Consider the following 23,428-nt stretch of genomic DNA (forward strand, 5'->3'; position numbering starts at 1 on the left):
ATAGTCTTCTTATGTCATATAGTAAGCATTAAAGTTGATAAACAAGGTCTAGACATATTCAAACCATACAAATCATGTATCTACCCGCTAACCCCTAAACTATGTCTTAAGAAGTCAAGCATGAAGAGAAGTGGTTTTGGGTTTCAAACATGGAAATTTCAAAAACCTCCCAAAACTTCATTTTAGGGTGACTAAGAAGGATACAGGCTTCCCTTTTCATTTTCATGTTCTATACTTGTTTAAATCTTGGTCAAACCTAGGATTTGACCAAGATTCAAATGGGCACAAAAAAATAAAAAAAAAGCACATAGTGTTCTTATGTCATATCGTAAGCATTCAAGTTGATAAACAAGGTCTAGATATATCCAAACCAGACAAATCATGTATCTACCCCCTATCGACCCTAAACTTCGTCTTATGAAGTCAAGCATGAAGAGAAGTGGTTTTGGGTTTCAAACATGGAAATTTCAAAAACCTCCCAAAATTCAGCTTCATTTTAGAGCGACTAAGAAGGATCGATGCTTACCTTTTCATTTCCATGTTTTAAACTTATTTAAATCTTGGTCAAACCTAGGATTTGACCAAGATTCAAATGGGCATAAAAATTCAGACAAAAAATCTAAAGAATGAAAAACCAAAGCACATAGCCTTCTTAATTATGTCATATAGTAAACACTCAAGTTGATAAACAAGGTCTAGACATATTCAAACCAGAAAAATCATGTGTATATCTACCCCTAACCCTAAACTCTGTCTTATGAAGTCAATCTAGGATTTAACCAAGATTCAAATGGGCATAAAATAAAAAAACAGAAAAATGAAAAACCAAAGCGCACATAGTCTTCTTATATGTCATATAGTAAGCATTAAAGTTGATAAACAAGGTCTGGACATATTCAAACTAGCTAGACAAATCATGTATCTACTCCCTAACCCCTAAACTCTGTCTTATGACGAAGTCAAGCATGAAGATAAGTGGTTTTGGGTTTCAAACATGGAAATTTCAAAAACCTCCCAAAAACTTCATTTTAGGGTGACTAATTAAGAAGGATACAGGCTTCCCTTTTCATTTTCATGTTCTATACTTGTTTAAATCTTGGTCAAACCTAGGATTTGACCAAGATTCAAATGTGCATCAAAATTCCAAAAAAAATCAGAAAAATGAAAAACCAAAGCACATAGTTTTCTTATGTCACATACATATATATAGTAAGCATTCAAAAGTTGATAAACAAGGTCTAGCTAGACATATTCAAATAAGATAAATCATGTATCTACCCCTCTAAAACCATAAACTCTGTCTTATGAAGTCAAGCATGAAGAGAAGTGGTTTTTGGTTTCAAACATGGAAATTTCAAAAACCTCCCAAAATTAAAGCTTCATTTTAGAGTGACTAGTTAAGAAGGATCCAGGCTTACCTTTTCATTTTCATGTTTTAAACTTGTTTAAATCTTGGTCAAACCTAGGATTTGACCAATATTCAAATGGGCATAAAATAAAAAATAAATAAAATAAAAAACCAAAGCACATAGTCTTCTTATGTCATATAGTAAGCATTCAAGTTCATAAACAAGGTCTAGACATATTCAAACCAGACAAATCATGTACCCCCTAACCCTAAACTTTGTCTTAATTATATATGAAGTCAAGCATGAAGCAGAGAAGTGTGGTTTTGGGTTTCAAACATGGAAATTTCAAAAACCTCCCAAAAAGCTTCATTTTAATTAGACCGGCTGGTTAATTAAGAAGGATCCATGATTAATTACCTTTTCATTGTCATGTTTTAAACTTGTTTAAATCTTGGTCGAACCTAGGATTTGACCAAGATTCAAATGGGCATAAAATTTCAGAAAAAATCGAAAGAATGAAAAACCAAAGCACATAGCCTTGTTATGTCATATAGTAAGCATTCAAATTGATAAACATGGTCTAGACATATTCAAACCAGAAAAATCATGTATCTACCCCTAACCCTAAACTCTGTCTTATGAAGTCAAGCATGAACTGAAGTACGGTGGTTTTGGGTTTCAAACATGGTAAATTCAAGAACCTCCCAAAAGCTTCATTTTAGAGTTACTAAGAGAAAGATCCAGACTTAATTACCTTATCATTTTCACATGTTAAACTTGTTTAAATCTTGCTCAGCAAACCTAGGATTTTACCAAGATTCTCAAATGGGCATAAAAATCAAAAAATGAAATACCAATGCACATTGTCCTCTTATGTCATATAGTAAGCATTCAAGTTGATAAACAAGGTCTAGACATATTCAAACAAGACAAATCATGTATCTACCCCCTATCGACCCTAAACTTCGTCTTATGAAGTCAAGCATGAAGAGAAGTGGTTTTGGGTTTCAAACATGGAAATTTCAAAAACCTCCCAAAATTCAGCTTCATTTTAGAGCGACTAAGAAGGATCGATGCTTACCTTTTCATTTCCATGTTTTAAACTTATTTAAATCTTGGTCAAACCTAGGATTTGACCAAGATTCAAATGGGCATAAAAATTCAGACAAAAAATCTAAAGAATGAAAAACCAAAGCACATAGCCTTCTTAATTATGTCATATAGTAAACACTCAAGTTGATAAACAAGGTCTAGACATATTCAAACCAGAAAAATCATGTGTATATCTACCCCTAACCCTAAACTCTGTCTTATGAAGTCAATCATGAAGAGAATTGGTTTTGGGTTTCAAACATGGAAATTTCAAGTACGTCCCAAAAGCTTCATATATTTTAGAGTGACTAATTAAGAAGGATCTTGGCTTACGTTTTCATTTTCATGCTTGAAACTTGTTTAAATCTTGGTTGAACATAGGATTTGACCAGAATCAAATGTGCATAAAATTCTTTAAAAAAATAGAAAAATGAAAAACAAAAGCACATGGTCTTCTTATGTCATATAGTAAGCATTCAAGTTGATAAACAAGGTTTAGACATATTCAAACCAGACAAATCATGTATCTACCCCCTAACCCTAAACTCGGTCTTATGAAGTCTAGCATGAGGAGAAGTCGTTTTGGGTTTCAAACGTTTAAGCCAAAAGCCCCATTTCAAATATTTCAAATTTATTCAAATTTGGTTCAAATTTGAAAGACACACAAGTTATAGCACACATAGTGCATACATTCTCACACATACTGCACTAGATGCTAACCCGGCCTATAGTTTGAGGCCATTGGATGAGGTCGAAAAAAATCTTGGATTAGAAATGGGGTTGTTCGAACCCCGTAGTTGGATTTTTTGAACCTTGATCTGTAGTACTGGGCAAAACCCTAGTTTAACCTATTTAATTATAGATTCGTAGGTCGATTTTTCTACCTTTTTATTATTACTATGCAGCACATGTGTGTTTGCCCGTCGAGTGAAACTCGGAGGAAGAGGGATCACTCGGAAGGAGAGAAGAAGGGAGAGAATTATGGTGTCTCGCCTTTTTTGGGTGATGATGTTGACTTTTGTGCAGGATTTGTCAGTGAGCAGGAGGTGCGAGCGAGCGAGCGAGTCGAGCGAGGCCGAGAATGAGAGAGATTTGTTTTTTTTGTGAGAGGGATAACCGAAGGATCCAGAAGGACCCACAGACTTCCAATACGCATCCTGATGCGTCTTCTCTTGACAAAGAAAATGGCTGGGAGTTTGCGTACCTATTGCACGTGACTTGTGCTCACTGAAGTGTGGGACCTCATGCATGGGCACCACACGTAAGTGACAGACCTGCTGGTGTAAAAGCTCGGTTGATTATTATAGTGCATTAGAACAAAGTTTCCTATGGATTCAAGGGTAGGAAATCCAAGTTAACTCATTTACATGACATTATTTTTTCCATGAAGCAAAGTTAACGCACCTATCAATTGGTACATTTTGGAGTGACTAAGAAGGATCCAGGCTTACTTATTCGTTTTCACGTGTAAAACTTGTCTAAATCTTGGTCAAACAAAATTGGCAGAAAATTCAAAAAAAAAACAGAAAAATGAAAAACCAAAGCACATAGTCTTCTTATGTCATATAGTAAGCATTAAAGTTGATAAACAAGGTCTAGACATATTCAAACCATACAAATCATGTATCTACCCGCTAACCCCTAAACTATGTCTTAAGAAGTCAAGCATGAAGAGAAGTGGTTTTGGGTTTCAAACATGGAAATTTCAAAAACCTCCCAAAACTTCATTTTAGGGTGACTAAGAAGGATACAGGCTTCCCTTTTCATTTTCATGTTCTATACTTGTTTAAATCTTGGTCAAACCTAGGATTTGACCAAGATTCAAATGGGCACAAAAAAATAAAAAAAGCACATAGTGTTCTTATGTCATATCGTAAGCATTCAAGTTGATAAACAAGGTCTAGATATATCCAAACCAGACAAATCATGTATCTACCCCCTATCGACCCTAAACTTCGTCTTATGAAGTCAAGCATGAAGAGAAGTGGTTTTGGGTTTCAAACATGGAAATTTCAAAAACCTCCCAAAATTCAGCTTCATTTTAGAGCGACTAAGAAGGATCGATGCTTACCTTTTCATTTCCATGTTTTAAACTTATTTAAATCTTGGTCAAACCTAGGATTTGACCAAGATTCAAATGGGCATAAAAATTCAGACAAAAAATCTAAAGAATGAAAAACCAAAGCACATAGCCTTCTTAATTATGTCATATAGTAAACACTCAAGTTGATAAACAAGGTCTAGACATATTCAAACCAGAAAAATCATGTGTATATCTACCCCTAACCCTAAACTCTATCTTATGAAGTCAATCTAGGATTTAACCAAGATTCAAATGGACATAAAATAAAAAAACAGAAAAATGAAAAACCAAAGCGCACATAGTCTTCTTGTATGTCATATAGTAAGCATTAAAGTTGATAAACAAGGTCTGGACATATTCAAACTAGCTAGACAAATCATGTATCTACCCCCTAACCCCTAAACTCTGTCTTATGACAAAGTCAAGCATGAAGATAAGTGGTTTTGGGTTTCAAACATGGAAATTTCAAAAACCTCCCAAAAACTTCATTTTAGGGTGACTAATTAAGAAGGATACAGGCTTCCCTTTTCATTTTCATGTTCTATACTTGTTTAAATCTTGGTCAAACCTAGGATTTGACCAAGATTCAAATGTGCATCAAAATTCCAAAAAAATCAGAAAAATGAAAAACCAAAGCACATAGTTTTCTTATGTCACATACATATATATAGTAAGCATTCAAAAGTTGATAAACAAGGTCTAGCTAGACATATTCAAATAAGACAAATCATGTATCTACCCCTCTAAAACCATAAACTCTGTCTTATGAAGTCAAGCATGAAGAGAAGTGGTTTTTGGTTTCAAACATGGAAATTTCAAAAACCTCCCAAAATTAAAGCTTCATTTTAGAGTGACTAGTTAAGAAGGATCCAGGCTTACCTTTTCATTTTCATGTTTTAAACTTGTTTAAATCTTGGTCAAACCTAGGATTTGACCAATATTCAAATGGGCATAAAATAAAAAATAAATAAAATAAAAAACCAAAGCACATAGTCTTCTTATGTCATATAGTAAGCATTCAAGTTCATAAACAAGGTCTAGACATATTCAAACCAGACAAATCATGTACCCCCTAACCCTAAACTTTGTCTTAATTATATATGAAGTCAAGCATGAAGCAGAGAAGTGTGGTTTTGGGTTTCAAACATGGAAATTTCAAAAACCTCCCAAAAAGCTTCATTTTAATTAGACTGGCTGGTTAATTAAGAAGGATCCATGATTAATTACCTTTTCATTGTCATGTTTTAAACTTGTTTAAATCTTGGTCGAACCTAGGATTTGACCAAGATTCAAATGGGCATAAAATTTCAGGAAAAAAATCGAAAGAATGAAAAACCAAAGCACATAGCCTTGTTATGTCATATAGTAAGCATTCAAATTGATAAACATGGTCTAGACATATTCAAACCAGAAAAATCATGTATCTACCCCTAACCCTAAACTCTGTCTTATGAAGTCAAGCATGAACAGAAGTACGGTGGTTTTGGGTTTCAAACATGGTAAATTCAAGAACCTCCCAAAAGCTTCATTTTAGAGTTACTAAGAGAAAGATCCAGACTTAATTACCTTATCATTTTCACATGTTAAACTTGTTTAAATCTTGCTCAACAAACCTAGGATTTTACCAAGATTCTCAAATGGGCATAAAAATCAAAAATGAAATACCAATGCACATAGTCCTCTTATGTCATATAGTAAGCATTCAAGTTGATAAACAAGGTCTAGACATATTCAAACAAGACAAATCATGTATCTACCCCCTATCGACCCTAAACTTCGTCTTATGAAGTCAAGCATGAAGAGAAGTGGTTTTGGGTTTCAAACATGGAAATTTCAAAAACCTCCCAAAATTCAGCTTCATTTTAGAGCGACTAAGAAGGATCGATGCTTACCTTTTCATTTCCATGTTTTAAACTTATTTAAATCTTGGTCAAACCTAGGATTTGACCAAGATTCAAATGGGCATAAAAATTCAGACAAAAAATTTAAAGAATGAAAAACCAAAGCACATAGCCTTCTTAATTATGTCATATAGTAAACACTCAAGTTGATAAACAAGGTCTAGACATATTCAAACCAGAAAAATCATGTGTATATCTACCCCTAATCCTAAACTCTGTCTTATGAAGTCAATCATGAAGAGAATTGGTTTTGGGTTTCAAACATGGAAATTTCAAGTACGTCCCAAAAGCTTCATATATTTTAGAGTGACTAATTAAGAAGGATCTTGGCTTACGTTTTCATTTTCATGCTTGAAACTTGTTTAAATCTTGGTTGAACCTAGGATTTGACCAGAATCAAATGTGCATAAAATTCTTAAAAAAAATAGAAAAATGAAAAACAAAAGCACATGGTCTTCTTATGTCATATAGTAAGCATTCAAGTTGATAAACAAGGTTTAGACATATTCAAACCAGACAAATCATGTATCTACCCCCTAACCCTAAACTCGGTCTTATGAAGTCTAGCATGAGGAGAAGTCGTTTTGGGTTTCAAACGTTTAAGCCAAAAGCCCCATTTTAAATATTTCAAACTTATTCAAATTTGGTTCAAATTTGAAAGACACACAAGTTAAAGCACACATAGTGCATACATTCTCACACATACTGCACTAGATGCTAACCCGGCCTATAGTTTGAGGCCATTGGATGAGGTCGAAAAAAATCTTGGATTAGAAATGGGGTTGTTCGAACCCCGTAGTTGGATTTTTTGAACCTTGATCTGTAGTACTGGGCAAAACCCTAGTTTAACCTATTTAATTATAGATTTGTAGGTCGATTTTTCTACCTTTTTATTATTACTATGCAACAGATGTGTGTTTACCCGTCGAGTGAAACTCGGAGGAAGAGGGATCACTCGGAAGGAGAGAAGAAGGGAGAGAATTATGGTGTCTCCCCTTTTTCGGGTGATGATGTTGACTTTTGTGCAGGATTTGTCAGTGAGCAGGAGGTGCGAGCGAGCGAGCGAGCGTGTCGAGCGAGGCCGAGAATGAGAGAGATTTGTTTTTTTTTGTGAGAGGGACAACCGAAGGATCCAGAAGGACCCACAGACTTCCAATACGCATCCTGATGCGTCTTCTCTTGACAAAGAAAATGGCTGGGAGTTTGCGTACCTATTGCACGTGACTTGTGCTCACTGAAGTGTGGGACCTCACGCATGGGCACCACACGTAAGTGACAGACCTGCTGGTGTAAAAGCTCGGTTGATTATTATAGTGCATTAGAACAAAGTTTCCTATGGATTCAAGGGTAGGAAACCCAAGTTAACTCATTTACATGACATTATTTTTTCCATGAAGCAAAGTTAACGCACCTATCAATTGGTACATTTTGGAGTGACTAAGAATGATCCAGGCTTACTTATTCGTTTTCACGTGTAAAACTTGTCTAAATCTTGGTCAAACAAAATTGGCAGAAAATTCAAAAAAAAAACAGAAAAATGAAAAACCAAAGCACATAGTCTTCTTATGTCATATAGTAAGCATTAAAGTTGATAAACAAGGTCTAGACATATTCAAACCATACAAATCATGTATCTACCCGCTAACCCCTAAACTATGTCTTAAGAAGTCAAGCATGAAGAGAAGTGGTTTTGGGTTTCAAACATGGAAATTTCAAAAACCTCCCAAAAACTTCATTTTAGGGTGACTAAGAAGGATACAGGCTTCCCTTTTCATTTTCATGTTCTATACTTGTTTAAATCTTGGTCAAAACTAGGATTTGACCAAGATTCAAATGTGCATCAAAATTCCAAAAAAAATCAGAAAAATGAAAAACCAAAGCACATAGTTTTCTTATGTCACATACATATATATAGTAAGCATTCAAAAGTTGATAAACAAGGTCTAGCTAGACATATTCAAATAAGACAAATCATGTATCTACCCCTCTAAAACCATAAAATCTATCTTATGAAGTCAAGCATGAAGAGAAGTGGTTTTTGGTTTCAAACATGGAAATTTCAAAAACCTCCCAAAATTAAAGCTTCATTTTAGAGTGACTAGTTAAGAAGGATCCAGGCTTACCTTTTCATTTTCATGTTTTAAACTTGTTTAAATCTTGGTCAAACCTAGGATTTGACCAATATTCAAATGGGCATAAAATAAAAAAATAAATAAAATAAAAAACCAAAGCACATAGTCTTCTTATGTCATATAGTAAGCATTCAAAAGTTCATAAACAAGGTCTAGACATATTCAAACCAGACAAATCATGTACCCCCTAACCCTAAACTTTGTCTTAATTATATATGAAGTCAAGCATGAAGCAGAGAAGTGTGGTTTTGGGTTTCAAACATGGAAATTTCAAAAACCTCCCAAAAAGCTTCATTTTAATTAGACTGGCTGGTTAATTAAGAAGGATCCATGATTAATTACCTTTTCATTGTCATGTTTTAAACTTGTTTAAATCTTGGTCGAACCTAGGATTTAACCAAGATTCAAATGGGCATAAAAATTCAGAAAAAAATCGAAAGAATGAAAAACCAAAGCACATAGCCTTCTTATGTCATATAGTAAGCATTCAAATTGATAAACATGGTCTAGACATATTCAAACCAGAAAAATCATGTATCTACCCCTAACCCTAAACTCTGTCTTATGAAGTCAAGCATGAAAAGAAGTACGGTGGTTTTGGGTTTCAAACATGGTAAATTCGAGAACCTCCCAAAAGCTTCATTTTAGAGTTACTAAGAGAAAGATCCAGACTTAATTACCTTATCATTTTCACATGTTAAACTTGTTTAAATCTTGCTCAACAAACCTAGGATTTTACCAAGATTCTCAAATGGGCATAAAAATCAAAAAATGAAATACCAATGCACATAGTCCTCTTATGTCATATAGTAAGCATTCAAGTTGATAAACAAGGTCTAGACATATTCAAACAAGACAAATCATGTATCTACCCCCTATCAACCCTAAACTTCGTCTTATGAAGTCAAGCATGAAGAGAAGTGGTTTTGGGTTTCAAACATGGAAATTTCAAAAACCTCCCAAAATTCAGCTTCATTTTAGAGCGACTAAGAAGGATCGATGCTTACCTTTTCATTTCCATGTTTTAAACTTGTTTAAATCTTGGTCAAATCCAGATTTGACCAAGATTCAAATGGGCATAAAATAAAAAAAAACCGAAAAATGAAAAACCAAAGCGCACATAGTCTTCTTATGTCATATAGTAAGCATTAAAGTTGATAAACAAGGTCTAGACATATTCAAACTAGCTAGACAAATCATGTATCTACCCCCTAACCCCTAAACTCTGTCTTATGACGAAGTCAAGCATGAAGATAAGTGGTTTTAGGTTTCAAACATGGAAATTTCAAAAACCTCCCAAAAACTTCATTTTAGGGTGACTAATTAAGAAGGATACATGCTTCCCTTTTCATTTTCATGTTCTATATATACTTGTTTAAATCTTGGTCAAACCTAGGATTTGACCAAGATTCAAATGTGCATCAAAATTCCAAAAAATATCAAAAAAATGAAAAACCAAAGCACATAGTTTTCTTATGTCATATAGTAGCATTAAAGTTGATAAACAAGGTCTAGAAATATTCAAACAAGAAAAATCATGTATCTACTCCCTAACCCTAAACTTTGTCTTATGTAGTCAAGCATGAAGAGAAGTGGTTTTGGGTTTCAAATATGGAAATTTCAAAAACCTACCAAAAGCTTCATTTTAGAGTGACTAAGAAGGATCAATGCTTACCTTTTCATTTTCATATTTTAAACTTGTTTAAATCATTGTCAAACCAGGATTTGACCAAGATTTAAATGGGCATAAAATTAAAAAAATCAGAAAAATGAAAAACAAAAGCACATAGTCTTCTTATCTCACATATATATATAGTAAGCATTCAAAAGTTGACAAACAAGGTCTATACATATTCAAATAAGACAAATCATGTATCTACCCCTAACCCTAAACTCTGTCTTATGAAGTCAAGCATGAAGAGAAGTGGTTTTTGGTTTCAAACATGGAAATTTCAAAAACCTCCCAAAAGCTTCATTTTAGAGTGACTAAGAAGGATCCAGGCTTACCTTTTCATTTTCATGTTTTAAACTTGTTTAAATCTTGGTCAAACCTAGGATTTGACCAATATTAAAATGGGCATAAAATAAAAAATAAAAAAAACCAAAGCACATAGTCTTCTTATGTCATATAGTAAGCATTCAAGTTCATAAACAAGGTCTAGACATATTCAAACCAGACAAATCATGTATCTACCCCTATCCACCCTAAACTTCGTCTTATGAAGTCAAGCATGAAGAGAAGTGGTTTTGGGTTTCAAACATGGAAATTTCAAAAACCTACCAAAAGCTTCATTTTAGAGCGAGTAAGAAGGATCGATGCTTATCTTTTCATTTTCATGTTTTAAACTTATTTAAATCTTGGTCAAACCTAGGATTTGACCAAGATTCAAATGGGCATAAAAATTCAGACAAAAATCTAAAGAATGAAAAACCAAAGCACGTACATAGCCTTCTTAATTATGTCATATAGTAAACATTCAAGTTGATAAACAAGGTCTAGACATATTCAAACCAGAAAAATCGTGTATCTACCCCTAACCCTAATTAAACTCTGTCTTATGAAGTCAAGCATGAAGAAAAGTGGTTTTGAGTTTCAAGCATGCATGGAAATTTCGAGAACCTCCCAAAAGCTTCATTTTAGAGTGACTACGAAGGATCCATGCTTACACCTTTTCATTTTCAAGTTTTAAACTTGTTTAAAACCTGGTCAAACCTGGGATTTGACCAAGATTCAAATGGGCATAAAATTCAAAAAAATTAGATAAATGAAAAACCATAGCACATAGTCTTCTTATGTCATATAGTAAGCATTCAAGTGGATAAACAAGCTCTAGACATACTGAAACCAGACAAATCATGTATCTACCCCTATCCCTAAACTATGTCTTATGAAGTCTAGCATGAAAAGAAGTGGTTTTGGGTTTCAAACATGGAAATTTCAAAAACCTCCCAAAAGCTTCATTTTGGATTGACTAAGGAGGATCCAGGCTTACTTTTTCATTTTCATGTTTTAAACTTGTTTAAATCTAGGTCAAACCTAGGATTTGACCAAGATTCAAATGGACATAAAAAATTAACAGTTTACAACAGCACACAAAATAAACATGAAATTACATCTAAATCCCTAACTTTTACATGGAGGACCCCAGGCTGAAAGCAAGAAATGCGATCGGGTCTTGAATCTTGATGCGTCTTCTCTTGACAAAGAAGATCGCTGGGAGTTTACGTACGTACATCACGTCACTTGTGCTCACTGAAGTGTGGGACATGACGCATGCATGGGTAACACACGTAAGTGACATGGATTCAAGGGTAGGGAAGCCAAGAGAAAAAAAGAGAATTCGGACAAAAATAACCCAATCTTGCTAGTATGTCGAAAGTTTGTTTTTCCCAATCTTTTCGACTTTGGGTTATTTCTGTCTATTTTGCCGAAAAAACGAGGACAGAGACTGGAAACGGTGATGCATCTAGCTTCAGTACGTCGGATTAAGACTTCATGAGCAACACTAGTCCGACGTAAGTACGGTGTATCTGAGACAAGACAGGGACTAGATATTGCTACCCACGTCCCTCTGCGCCCCTTCAAAGAAATCATACTCCGTACTAGAATCTCGAAACGTAGGAATTAGTCTGACACGATTTCTGATTGTTTAATTCATAGGATTGCAATTTTCAGAATTCATTGACAATACATTTTTATACAAAAGCAAAAAATCCTTCATTGTGTAACCGTATGTTACTACTAGTATTTCTTTTGGTTTTCACACGCAATCAAATGTTATTGGATCCAAATACCGTTGTTTCTCAATCCCATATATTTGGAGATGATCATCACTCTCTAATCATACAATTTTCATATTCCCGCACTTTGAAAATCTTGCGAATAATCAAAGCAGCCAAAATGTATGGTGTGTATTGTATATGTTTATGCCATGCTTAGTTTCATCGAATATTGTTTGGTTGCATCGCGGGGAAACCGCGTGAATTTAGATTAATTGTTGCATGTTTGTTTGTGGTGTGACCAACTGCTTTTGCAACGAAACAACCCCCCACCATGTACGCATTGTTTGGGTCGCATGCATGATGTGTACAAAATGTTAAAATAGAAATAATGTAGGAATTGAATATGATTGCATGTTGAATTAATCCTATATGAGAGAAATCACACAAATTTGAATTGCATGTTCTTTGGTTGTAGTGCTACACAAAAAACACGTGAATTAGTATGAATTATCATGTATTCAAGAATCAAAGGAGCCACTTGAGATTTGAATCCCTCAAAATTTATATGAATTTTCTTCGAACCAAACAAGCCCAACAAGATTCCAAAGGAATATAATACAACGAACAAACAACTTCCGTTGTTGGAATATTTCCTTAGGACATCAATCCAATAGAAACTATATGATCCAGTTTCAGCGACAATCTGGTCGGTGTAGGCTTGAGGAGGCCAATTGTATATATATGTTTGGACCCGGTTGGTCGAGTGATCATGCTCGTGACATCCAGCCTGAAAGGTAAAATTCGGGCAAGGCCAGCGTGACGCCACAATACTTTTGAAATATTCAAAAGCGCGTAATATTTGTGAAATTTTAATAATAGCTACTACTTATGTGATTTTTTTCGTTCATATGCTTATTGGGGGGTAGGCTAACCCTAATGGCCTCCTCAAGATCCCTACCTCTACCAAGGTTTCCCGAGTTCATCCACCTCGACGGGTTCCTTGCCACTTTCGACCATGTTGTGGGCATCATTTCGGGTTCCCGTACCACGGCCAGTCCTTTTCAGGAGTCCCGAACCCGATGCCATAATATTTGTTTGAAAAAAATTCAAGACCGCACAATATTTGTTGAAATAAATGAATAAGCATTTTTAAATAGCTAAATAAAAGAAGTATGAATTTTGAAAATTTTATTTTTTCTAAAACATTAATTGGAGCATTGACATGTTGAACCCACTTGTCGATTTTGCTATCAACATGACTAACTAGCTGATTAGATAACCAAGTGGTGAAATTTGCAACATATTAGACCACCACATGGTGGAAACTGCAAAAAAAATGTCCAAGTGGTGGTTTGTGCAACATATAGAGCAGTACAGTATATGGTAGTACAAGATGAATGTGCCTTTGCCGTGGGCCCGTGGTAATATATCATGATGATGGCAAAGGATCTTTTCTCTGCTGAAACTGTCCAGAGCTGATTTGATGAGACAAAATACAGCTCCACGGCGTGCAAGGACAGTATACAGTGCATTAGCTTCTTCTCGGGTCACACGCCTTCACGACAGGTGCAGTAGTGCAGCAGAGACCAGAGAGAGAAGGCACGCCCGTAGTACTCATATTATTGATTTCAATTCAAATTGTTTTTTTGCCTGCTTCTCCGTCTTCTTCATCTCCATCTTCTCTGGCGACCCCGCCTACACCAGCAGCCCCTGCACCACCGCCGCCATGCCTTTTTCGGATCATCTCGAGCCACCTGTTTGATGGTACTAGTAGGAGTTGTGGACTTTTATCCATATCGCTCTACCAGCTGCCGCTCGCACTGTCCTCCAATACCTCATACCCAAACGCCAGCGTCCCACTCCCACACCCCCACACCCACTTGACCGCATCCTTCCAATGGCGAGATCGATCAATGAGAGTGGCAGTTCTTGGGTGTTTCCTGATGGCCCCCTTGAAGAAATCGCATCCCGATGCGATGTCATCACCGCCGCGAGCCTCGTCGGTTCATGCAAGTTTTATCATGATTCAGCAACACAAAGTGTAGCTCTGCCGCATCTCAGCCGTTTGGCATGCCTGTGTTCTTCATACTCACCAAATCGAGGTACCGCCGCGCACAATCCCTTCTCCCGCGTCCACAAGTTCAAGCAGCGGGGTGCGCGAAGGACAAGCAGCATGATGCAAAAGATCGCAAGGGTACCTTGTGCCAACTGACGCCGCTGGACAGGATCTCTTCCGATGCCGTGATTCCAGATGGTGGTACGGGCATGTGGGCAGGCGCGAATGGAGATTGGATCGCCCTTCTTGGCTTCCCCTGGAATTGGGAGCTTGTCAATGTGTACACTGGTCGCCGGATTCCTCTACCACCAATAAGTGAGTTTAAATCCACCCCGGATAAACTTGTGTTCGAGTCTAATGATCAACATCTTCAACTGCTGAAGATAGCTATTTGCCGAGTTCCAACAGATGCTTCAAATTATACTAGTTTCTCTTGTTCTTGCCATCTTCAACGCGGCAATTGCAGTCCTTCACTGTGCTTCTAGCAGATGGACAGTTCTTGACAACCAGTTCTTAGCGTACGGCTACTCCGATGCAATCATCCACAAGGGTATTGTATTTGCTGTAACTCAGACAGGCGAAGTTTATGCATGGAATCAACGTTCTTGGGGTAATTTTTCTCATCTCATATGATGTGTTTTTGCTATTACCTGCTAGTTTCAGATTTAGCTTTAGCCTTTTTCTTTTTGTTGTGCAGTTTTCGTGTCATGCCTGTACCTTTCCCCCTCTATATTCAATCAAAATCAGCAGCGATATGCCTTTGAGTCAAAATAAAGTACTCCCTCCGATCCAAATCAAATTGACTCAGCTTTGTCTAGCCAGTGCATCTAGCTAGACAAACTTGAGTCAATTAATTTGTGCATATCTAGCTAGACACATCCAGTTGAGTCAATTAATTTGGATCGGAGGCAGTATTTTAGCTACATCATTATTCATGTATGTAATGAACTAATCAAGTTTTGCTGAACTGACTTCAAGTTGTGCTTTCCTTTGCAAGGTCCTTTGTTGATCAGCACGGCACCTATTCCGCCAGAACTTGATGAACAAGGTTGGTACAATCTTGGCTCCTGGTGGTTAGCACGATCTCCTGATGGTTCTAGACTTTTTCTGGTCCATACAGGGCGTTGCGACGGGCGGGATTATCTTGGACTGGTTCGGATTTTACCTGCTGCTGCTACCTGCGAGGGTCGTCATGGTCGCACTATTCGCGGGTATGGTAAGGGTTTACTTGGCTGCGAGGTGTACAGCATGGACACCAGTCAGTTGATGCCACCGAGGCCATGGAGGAGGATTATTTCCCTTGGATCATATTCTCTCTTCCTTGGAGTGAACTATCCGATTATCATTGCAGTAGAAGACGGGGCAGAACATGACCGTCCAAATATGGCGAGAAGCAACTCTGTTTACACATCGCACCATGCAGTAGGCCTTGCATATCCTCCTTCTCCAGAAATTTGCCGCTTCAGTTTGAATTCTGAAGACTGTACTGTTGGTTTCCAAACCAACATTAGATGGACATGGCGGCAGGTTCCATTGTGGCTCATCCCAAGCTTCGCCAACGCCCGGCAATGGAACCTGCCTTCGCGTCACAGGTCCAGAAAGAAGGGCTGGTGTACTTTATGTAATACTCGTGTTGTAATGCAAGATTTGTATCTGTTGAACTATTTCATTTGCATGTTTATCTCTACCTAGGCTACTCCCTTTCCGTAGTTGTGTTGTACTATCTGTTGAACTATTTCCTTTGCCTGTTATCTCTACCTAGGCTACTCCTCCGTAGTTGTTAAATTGATGTAATGCTCCTACAATGCAGGCTACACTGGGCGTGTGGCCTGTAATGTTATCAAACACCTTTTGTACTCGTTCTAGTAAGCATTTCACACTATAGCTCACATAATTAAAGTACTCCTACAACGTATTAGTTGAAAGATATCTCTCATAAGTAAGTACCCCTCTTTGAGCTTATGCGAAACATAAATGACTATTTTAGAAATATATACTCTCGACACAAGATTATATTAAAAACAATGGTACATAGTTCTATTAGAAAAAGAAGTGTGAATAGTAGAATGATGGAGAAGTGTTTTTTGAGGTCTGTGCATAGCTAGTGTTCATGGTGCAAAAGCACTTAGACTAGTCACAATGGGAAGTATCGTAGACTGATACTAGTCTATGATACAACACCTTCAATGCATAGTATCATGAATTAGTATCATGCAATGTTGCGAAAAACCAATTATTCATTTCTTTCCAAATAGACTAGCTTTGCGAGGATGACAAAACATTTCTTTATTGCCCTCTCGTATGAATCACCTCCATACATCACCTCTCATACCGATTGAAAGCCATGCCAAATCGTTGGTTCAAGACCATGAATACCAAGCCAATTTTGTTAGCTAGTTGGACCACCCTCGGATTGAGAACCAACGGTTGAAAGAAAGGTGGGCGCCAACTCATATTTTTCTCGAGAGTCCGACACTTGATGTTGATTGCAAAGTTCACAAAGGCCAAAATTTTGACATCCTCTTTGTGCAAGTCTTGCCACCATCCAAACTCGGTTTTGAAGTACCAACCAAGAAAAAAAAAGCTTGCACTTTGGAGTACCCCATGGACCATGAAAATTTTGAAAAACTTCCAGTAAATCATGCATATTTCGATTTATATTTTGGTGAAGTTTCATTCGATTTGAATCATAGGTTTGTGAGCAAATATATATTTAGTTTAAACTAGTGCTCGAGTATGTAAGAATCTATTTAATCACAAGCTAGTCATCCGAATGGGATGAAATATTCATAGATTTTAAAACAAGGAATCTACATATTACTGGATTTTTTTTCAAAATTTTCTGAATAGTTTTTCTTTTTTAGCTTCGAAATAAGAGATAGTTTGGAACGTTGGATCTCAAATGGATGGTAGATGGTGGGACATAGTCACAATGTATCTTGGAAGCATCAAGTCACTGAAGATCTGTCCGGTTTCCAAACCAAGCTAGGAAAGGCATTGAAAATGAAGTTCTGCTCTAAAACATTTCTCATTCCATTTTGGTGCTCGCGCGGTTGCATGCTGCCCACGTATTAAGGTACGTGTCTCTGGCATGTAGAGAACTACGATTATTGGCGAAAAATATATCGAAATGGAAACTGTAAAAAAAAAGCCCTCTCTGGTCAACCTGATGTGACGAGACATCACTGCACCAAACGTCGTCGCAAATTTATAGATGGGTGGCGTGCTAGTCTACCAACAGTCAAATCGGCGCCCGATCGCGACGGCAGCCTAGAGTACTACCTAGTTTTTGCCCCTTACATGTCTATCATCTTCTTCTTCACCCCGTTACAAAAAAAATAAAAAATCTTCTTCTTCACCCTCCCAGAATCACGAGCACGCGCAGGATCTCGATCCCCACCACGCCGCATCACTAGTACTACTCCGTATACCTTTCTCTCCTTACCCCGGCCGGCCGCGCGCCACATCGTTCCTTCCATAGCGCTCGCCCTCTCCTCCGAAAACCCCAAGCGCAGTTGCATCCGCCATCCACCTAAATCCATCTTCACGTGATGGATTATTCTAGGCTTTGCCGGGGCAGCGGGGACGGCCACTTGGAGGCTCTCACCGGCGACAACATCGACCTCATCGCTGCGCATCTGGACGTTACCTACACCGTCCGACTTGCTGCATGTTCCAGGGAGCTCTACGACATGATCAGCAAGGATGAAGGTAAGATGCACCATTGGGATGAACCCTGCCTCGCTGATGCCTCCGCTGCTTATTGGTTCGGTGAACACCGGGACACAGCGACAGCATCTCGTCTGCATGATACCGTGTACGACCTGGTGCCCTCGACCATCCTCGCCGTTCTGTCGCCCTGCGTTCATGCACGACAGAAAATGGCTTGGCGCGAACGGCGACTGGATCGCCGCCGCCGATCATCATGAGTGGTGCCTCGTGAACGTCTACACCGAGCGACATATCCCCCTTCCATCCCTACCTGATTCGAAGATTCATCATAGTATTGTTTCATATCGACCTGCATACTCTTTTAACTGGGGTCCAGCAATTTATTTGTTGAAGATTGTAATCTGCCAAGTGCCCACAAAAGGTGGGAGGTACGCAGATTACAAGCTCATCGCCTTGTTCGACAAAACGATTTTCTACCTTGAACGGGGTGGCGGCGGAGAATGCTGGAGGCCCTTACACCTGCACCTGATTATCCAAATTCTTGTGATGCCATTGAACTCCGTGGCCACGTTTTTGCGGTGGACTAAACTGACGGCTCCACGTACTACGGGACACCGCAAATGGTATTTTTTCAGTCCTTATGTTGCATTGCATGATACATCGCCTTAACCAATGAAGTTATTCATGAACTACCTTGTTTATATTTTACCTTTCTTATATGACTTAATGATCACACCCCCTTTTGCTGAATATGAATGAACCGTTGCTTGCAATGAATTAGTAGTACTAATTAGTCACCAACAAACATAGTATGCTCAGTATGTGATTGCATTCCTGAATTAGTAACTCTACGCCACTGCAGAATATGGGTGTAATTAACCAAGATCTCAAAAGATAACGTGGCACTATGAAGGCACCCTTTTTGATAACCTTTTACACCCATTGTTTCATATATAACTAATTGATTTTGCCTCCAAAAGGAGGACGAGAGACCCCCGCATCTGCATCAGAGAGATGCATAAGGACTTTCATAAGTATATGACTTAACGATCACATCCTTTATCTGAATATGAATGAACCGTTGCTTGCAATGAATTAGTACTAGTCAGTCATCAGCAAACATAGTATACTCCGTATGTGAATGCATTCCTGAATTAGTAACTCTATGCAACTGCAGAATATGGATGTAATTAACAAGTATCTCAAATGTTAACGTAGAAACAGAAAAATAGAAGAAAATCGTTTATAATTACATGCGTAGCTTATATTTTCTAGAGATCGGGGAAAAAGCCTTGATTGGATGTACCTACATGCAGATCAAACAGTTCTTTGTTTATATCGGTGAACAATCTGCAGAATGGTATAATTAATTTTGTTTTTGATACATTTTTTCTCCCATTTTCTTGAATAGATTTCAGTTTCCCACAATTATCTTTCATTAGTGATTGTGACGTCCCCTCATTCAAAATAACTCAAGTTATCTTTTTCCTAATTCAATGATATTTAAGTTTGAGTAAGTTTACGATTAATATCTACAACCTCATATATATATAAGATTTAGCACCTGCAGGCCTAACAAAGTTAGCTGCCTCTAGTCCCCTGTATAGTTCTTTCTTTTTGCTTTCTCAGGTTTTCGTAGCCTTGCTACAACCCTGTATGCTCTAATATATAATGATGCACGACTAGGCATGTGTTCGAGAAAAGAAAATCTAAATATCTTTTGTAATATATGAACCTATATTGATGTTTTAGATGTTGGTAGTATAATTTTCGATAAACTTGAATAGACTTAAATCAGTTTAACTTAGCACAACCATATAGCGTACCTTTTTTAGAACGCGAAAATGAGGTAAACAAATACCATGTGTACCCTTTACTATCAATAGTAGAGAAGAGATTATGAACCTTCAACTCTAAAATGCAAATTCTTCTACTGAATGGATAGCTGCATCTGATACCTATTTTGCAAATGTTACCAGACTTGGGGTTAGCTACAAAGAGCATTTCTTTCTTGTCAAGCTTCATGCACTACCAACACAACCAAAAGTCCGAACTGATCGCAAGGGCGGCAATCCACTTATACAATTCAACACCCCCCTCACGTGTGATGGGAGACAAGTCAACATGTGGAAAGACTCAGAGGTATAGCTCAAGAGGCATATACGTGGACTCCGAGGGGGCAACAACAATTTTAGGATAAATTGCGAAAGCCAGGACTCGAACTCGAGACCCTGGCTCTGACACCATGTCAAGCTTCATGGACTAGCCAACGCAACCAAAAGTCCGAACTGATGGAAAGGTCTAGGCAATCCACTTATACAGTTAAACATTTCTTACCCTTCGGGTGGTCACAGGGAAGCTCTCTAATAGATCACTTGAGACAAAGGGAATTAACTACAGCACAGGACTTAAACTTAAGATGATATATATTTGTCAAAATTTGAATGTATCTATATGCTTTCACTGTCTAGATACATCTGAATTTGGACAAATCTCAGACACTTTCGGTGGGACAGAGGTAGTATATAGCGTGTATACACTAACTAGTGTCTAGTTTTGGCGAAGTTTAGACTAGTTTCGTGGGATGGATGCAGTATAACTGATATATTGGACACTCGATTTGAACACATGAATGACCAATGTCCTTAGCTTACATAGTCGTATTTATACTGTGAGCATGAACGATGAACAATGCTGCTGTTTGAATATGGTTGCCAGTAACACCCTATTCGTCTCCATTTCTAATATTGCAGAAAACCTGATGCTCCCGTTTGTAATCCCGCCACCGGTGGTGGATGATCAGCAGTACGCGTGGTTCCTCGCTCCATCTGCTGATGGCAAGCGATTGATGATCATCCTTACAGTAAACAAGATTGGGATTGCCAATGCTGAAGTACCTCCTGACATTCCCTATGCTGCTAATGGGCTTCAGCTACGGCAATATCCTCCTGTTGCCACCTACGTCTTTGAGCTGGATCCCTTATCTACTGCACGTGCAGGGGACTTTCTTTGGAGGCAGGTTAACAGCCTCAGCGACCACTTTCTGTTCCTCGGACTCAATTACCCAATCATTGCCAACCTGAAGAAGCGTGAATCCAAAGCTCCTGATGGCACATTGGTTCCATTCATGAGGAAAAACTGCGTCTACACAGCATACCGGAATATTCGTTATAATCAATACCCTAAAATTTTGCGCTGCAACCTCCAGCCAGATGAAGGTGAGACTGTGGGAGTTATCAGCCTTCCCAAGGATGGTTGGGATAGTGTCCGACAAGCGGCTATGTGGTTTAAGCCTGCTTTAAACATTGCCCGTTCGGTGTTACCTTTAAAAAAACAGTGACACTTTTTTATTATGCTTGAAGTGTTGAGAAGTAGTACACTGTTTTTAGTATGTACTAGTTTGAATCAGTTTATTTGAACACTGCTCTGCTTTTGTATTTCGTGTTGCCTTCATATTATAACCCATGCATGGCTGTTTTAGGATTGACTTTATTTCAGCACTATAATTACAATGTGTGTACGTCCTTTATAATATAGCCACCTCTTGTTGATCATACTCATGAGAGGACCATTCCTATTTTTTCGCCGCTAAAGGGTAAAGTACATCCACTGGCACGGGGGTGTGTTCGGTTCCACCCCATCCCCAAACCGAACATGCATCAACTACAAGCAAGGAAGTAGATGTGCGACCTAGGTGACTGTGCGGACCCCACATGTGAACCAAAGAAAAAAACATGTCAATACGGAACTGATGTACATACGACAACTCCTATATGATATGCGTATATACGATTGAGCATCTGGAGGTGTGCTGCCACCTGCTTCCTCACACGAAGGGTTGGATCTTGTGTTTCGTACACGGATCGGACTGAAATTGTCGTGTGCATAGCAAGGTTCATGTCAATAAGGCTGAGTTTGGCATCTAAGTCTAGGCAACAAATACTTTTGGGTTCCAACGGCCATCTACAAGGTATTTGCTATAGGCCTACTTGCTCCGCTGTCGAAGCCCAATAACTACAAATGGGCCTTTCTGCTCATGCAATGTTGGCCCTTTTCTAAAGAACCACAGATCCTATGATTGGCAAAAAACAAAAACACGGAGATTCTACATAAAAGTTGTTTGTATTTATTTTGAATTATTGGGTTGCAATTTTTGAAACTGCTCATGGCCAATATGAAAATCCTTGATCGCTCCATACCCACATAGATCACGGTATTTTCAAAAATTCATAAAGTGGATTTGAAATTTAAAACATATCCTAATAATTCCATGATTTATTCTATTAACTTGCAAGATCTTGGAGCGAAAGAGCTTGTATTAGTCTGCGAAAATAATACTGATAAACCTATCGTTAACAAGAAATGAAGGTTTATCGTTCAGAGAGGATGCCATGTGGGACCCATGAGACAGTAGCGTCCTCAACGTTTCAAAGAAAAAGGCAAGTAGCCCGAAAATAGGGGTAAAAAATAAATCCTACAAAGGAAACATTTATAGTTCATAGAGGCTGACATGTGGGACCGATCTGCCAGCTGCATCCTCATCATTTCGAAGTCGGCAGGGATCAGAAGAAAAAGGCAAATAGCCAGAAATTAGGGGTCAAAAATAAATCCAAAAAGGAAACTTTTATTCTTCATAGAGGATGACATGTGGGACCGACCTGCCAGCAGCGTCCTCATCGTTTCAAAGGCCGCAGGGGATCAAAAGAAAAAAAAGGCAAATAGCCAGAAATTAGGGGTAAAAAATAAATCCAACAAAGGAAAGGTTTGTTGTTCATAGAGGCTGACATGTGGGACCCATGAGCCAGCGGCGACCTCAATTTCAAAGGCGGCATATGATCGAAAAGAAAAAGGCAAGTTAGCAAAAATCAGGGGGTAAAAAAAATCTAAGAAAAGAAACTTTATTGTACATAGAGGATGACATGCGGGTCCCATGAGCCAGCACCTTACTCAACGTTTCAGAGGCGGCATGAGATCAAAAGAAAAAGGAAACTGACCAAATATCAGGAGCAAAAAATAATCCAAGAAAAGAAACTTTTATTGTACATAGAGGATGACATATGGGTCCCACTTATACAAGCTCTTTCGCTCCAAGATCTTGCAAGTTGATTGTACATAGAGGATGACATGCGGGGCCCTTGTGTCAGCAGCTTAATCAACGTTTCCAAGGCGGCAGGGGATCAAAAGAAAAAGGAAATAGCCAAAAATAAGAGGGTGAAAAAAAATCCAAGAAAAGAAACTTTTATAGTATAGAGGATGACATGTGGGTCCCATGAGCCAGCAGCTTCCTCAACGTTTCAGAGGCTGCATGAGATCGAAAGAAAAAGGCAAGTGACCAAAAATAAGAGGGTAAAAAAAATCCAAGAAAAGAGACTTGATTGTACATAGAGGATGACATGCGGGTCCCATCAGTCAGCAGCTTA

The sequence above is a fragment of the Lolium perenne genome, chromosome 4 (assembly GCF_019359855.2).
Source record: "Lolium perenne isolate Kyuss_39 chromosome 4, Kyuss_2.0, whole genome shotgun sequence".
Taxonomy (NCBI): Eukaryota; Viridiplantae; Streptophyta; class Magnoliopsida; order Poales; family Poaceae; genus Lolium; species Lolium perenne.